Raw genomic sequence first — 3,530 nt, 5'->3', positions numbered from 1 at the left:
CCAATCTTCAGTTATTTCCCAAACCATAGCTGGCAACCTACAAGTAGCCTGATCTAGCCTATTCAGTTCAATTTTAAAATGGAGCAATTGGTAGGACAGAACTGTAGAGTCTTAGCAAGAAATGCAGCCTATAAAAGAAAGCAAATAATAGCTTGCCCTAATGTACTTTTCTTTGATAGTGTTGTTTGCTCCAAGTCACTTCCATCTAGCAAGGTATATGAACATCACTGCCTACTAGCAATGTTCCCTCTAAGCTGTGGAGTCCTGTGAGCAGAAATTCTACTTTGTGAGCTACTGGCATTAAAGTTGTGAGCAGGTAGTTTGGCTGCTGCATAAAATTAGTTTGCTCTGGAGCCATCTTTCCTGAGCTAAGACAAAAATGTGTGAGCTAGCTCACACTAACTCAGCTTATAGGGAACACTGCTGCCTAGTAGAAAAAAGCAAGAGTTCAGTAGCACCTTAAAGTCTAACAAAATATGTGGCAGGGTATGAGCTTTTGTGAATCTCTGCTCACTTCTTCAGATATCTTACCTGAAGAAGTGAGCAGTGACGCACGAAATCTCATACCCTGCCACATATTTAGTTAGTCTTTAAGTTGCAACTGGACTCTTGCTCTTTTCTACTGCTACAGACAGACTAACACGGCTACCCAGCTTGATCTATCACTGCCCAGGGTAGCCAATCTCCAGGTGTCACCTGGAGATCTCCCACTATTACAACTGATCTCCAGACAATCAAGATCAGGAGACAATGGCTGCCTTGAAGGGTGGACTCTATGACATTATGCCCAGTTGAGGTCCCTCCCCAAACCCTGCCTTCCTCTGCCTTCCTCTGGCTCCACCCCCCAAATCTCCGGGCATTCCCCAACCCAAAGCTGGCACCCCTGTCACTGTGAAACTGTGATCTGTGCCTGCAGCTGGATAGATGTGCATCATCTTTCTCATGAACACGAGCTGAAACTCACAGGTGACCCCGCTGCCCTTCAACATCCTCAAGGTGCAATCCGAAAGGGGTTTGAAGGTTTACTCTGTTTTTCAGTCAAAGCTGCTGAGGGAGAGTTGTGATGACCACATGTTCAGTAACTTTTGAAAACCCACTGTTCCGCTTTTACAAGTCTACTGTTTTGGGTTACAGGTATTTGAGAGTCATCCACACCTCACCTATTCCTGCAGACCTTGATAAACATCTTGTAGGCTGGGCCACAATGGGCAATAGTTTGAGCTGATTCACAGCAGGACTGAACCTCACACGGAAAGCTCTTGGAAATCTTGCACTTGGTGGTGTACTTATGGTTGCCAGCTCCCAGTTGGAAATACCTGGAGATTTTGGGGGTGGAGCCTAAGGAGGGTGGGGTTTGGGGAGGAGAGGGACCTCAGCAGGGTATAATGCTTTGGAGTCCATCCCGTACGGCAGCCATTTTCTCTGGGGGAACTGGTCTCTGTCACCTGGAGGGATGTTGAAATTCTAGATCTCCAGGCCCCACCTGGAGGTTGGCAACTCTAATTGTACTGCTTAGAGGCAGCTCACTTACTGCTGCCAAGTGAAGGATTCCAGCAGAGCAATCGCCACAGTCAATCCAACATCTGTTGATTTGGGCTGTCTCTTGCCAACAGTGCAGATTTATGTGACTGGCCGGCCATAGGATAAGGTTCTCAAACAGCTACCATGTGCGTGGGGGGCAGCAGTCATGAAACAAGCCCTCCCCCCAACACCTTATACAAAATACTGCTGGGTATTCTCTTCTCAGTGTTTTATTCCCCTTTACAAAAAGTGACACCCCCCAAAAAAACCTTAAAATGACATCTTGTGTCAATAAGGAATACTCAAATACATCATCTTCAGTTCATGTTGTCGTGGTTAAGAGCAGCAGACTCTGACCTGGAGAACAGGGCTTGATTCCCCACTCCTCCATCTGAGGCTTGCTGGGTAACCTTGGGCCAGTCACAGTTCTCTCAGAGCTCTCTCAGCCACACCTACCTCACAAGGTGTCTGTTGTGGGGAGAGGAAGGGGAAGTGATTGTAAGCTGCTTTGAGACTCCTGAAGGTAGGGGAAAGCAGGGTATATATAAAAACCTACTCTTCTTTAGATATAAAAAGGAATATGCCCCTGTCCACAAAGTGGTTGCATTCAGGCTTTTAAGATTTGTACAACTTTGGGGGGTGGGGCGGTAATTCTCACACTATGTCCCCCTCCCTTTGTGCCTCTGAAAAACTCATATCTAAAAGTTTTGTTAAATTTAGCAGCACAATGGGGTTGTAAATGGCATTTGAGGCACACATAACATATATTTCATGAATCTTTTAAGTGCTCAGATGTCTTGAAATATATAATTGGAAAGCTCCTGTCATACAGGAAACAAGCACAACTGCATGTTGTTATATAATTTATCTGTCAATAAGGAACACTGGCGTTCCTTGGCGGCCCTGCGTGTTGGTTCAGAGCTAAAAGGAACATATCCCTGCCAAAATGATGTGGCAGAAACTGATGCTGACACAGTTCTACTGAGTCAGAGTACCGATTTGCCTGATAGCTCAACATAACTGCACGGGCAGGAGCCTTGTCCTGTGGTTCTTCACCGTTCCTCTATTTAAAACCATTCAATTAGAGTTATCAGGGTTAGAAACTGGAACCTCACACATGGCAAAGCTCTGGCCTATAAATTCTACCTGCCATATAGTTGTTCCCTGGGTGCTAGACACTTGTTCCATGAACTGGGTCTTTGCTAGTAACACAGAACCAGAACTGACTTTCAGTTTGGTTGCCCACGTGGCTGAAGTGGGAAATTCAGCATGGAGAGAAGGTCTTACAGAACAGCAAGAGAACCCACCTGGTGTAATGGTTAGAGCACTGGACTAGCAGCTGGGAGGCCTGTGGTTCAAGGCTTTGCTTTGGATGAGTAAATATTTGAACTTTAATGTGGTGATATGGGAGAAGCCAACATACCTGAAGGACCACCTATCCCCTTATCATCCTGCCCGATCACTATGTGAGGACAGGAAGGTGGGAAATACCTTTGGTAAAATGAAATGAAATAAGAATGCTAGCACCTCTTCTGCATTGGATGTGGACTGACTTCCATCAGGAGGGGTGTCACCAGAGTTGTGGTAAACATTTGTCTGGGTCCACCATTATGAAAAGTGAGGCAGTGGGAGAGGGAGGATTAATTGTGACAGGAAGTTCTTTTGCAGAGAACCAAAAATGTAAAGGGGCACTGGTTTCCTAGGAAAGTGGGTATGGGTGCACAGTGCTTTTTATTTTTCCTAAAAAGGTAACATATTCCTTAGATTGACTGATATCCACCAATTCCCCCCTCAGGACTTGGGACTACCCCCCGAAGACCTTGGAACTCAGCAATGTTCCCTCTAAGCTGTGGAGTCTTGTGAGCAAAAATTCTACTTTGTGAGCTACTGACATTAAAGTTGTGAGCGAGCGATTTGGCTACTGCATAAAGTAGTTTGCTCTGGAGCCAGTTTGGTGTAGTGGTTAAGTGTGTGGACTCTAATCTGGGAGAACCGGGTTTGAGTCCCCA

Source organism: Gekko japonicus, unplaced genomic scaffold (genome assembly GCF_001447785.1).
Source record: "Gekko japonicus isolate JY-2015 unplaced genomic scaffold, Gekko_japonicus_V1.1 scaffold1497, whole genome shotgun sequence".
NCBI classification, from domain to species: Eukaryota; Metazoa; Chordata; class Lepidosauria; order Squamata; family Gekkonidae; genus Gekko; species Gekko japonicus.
This window is presented reverse-complemented; position numbering follows the sequence as displayed.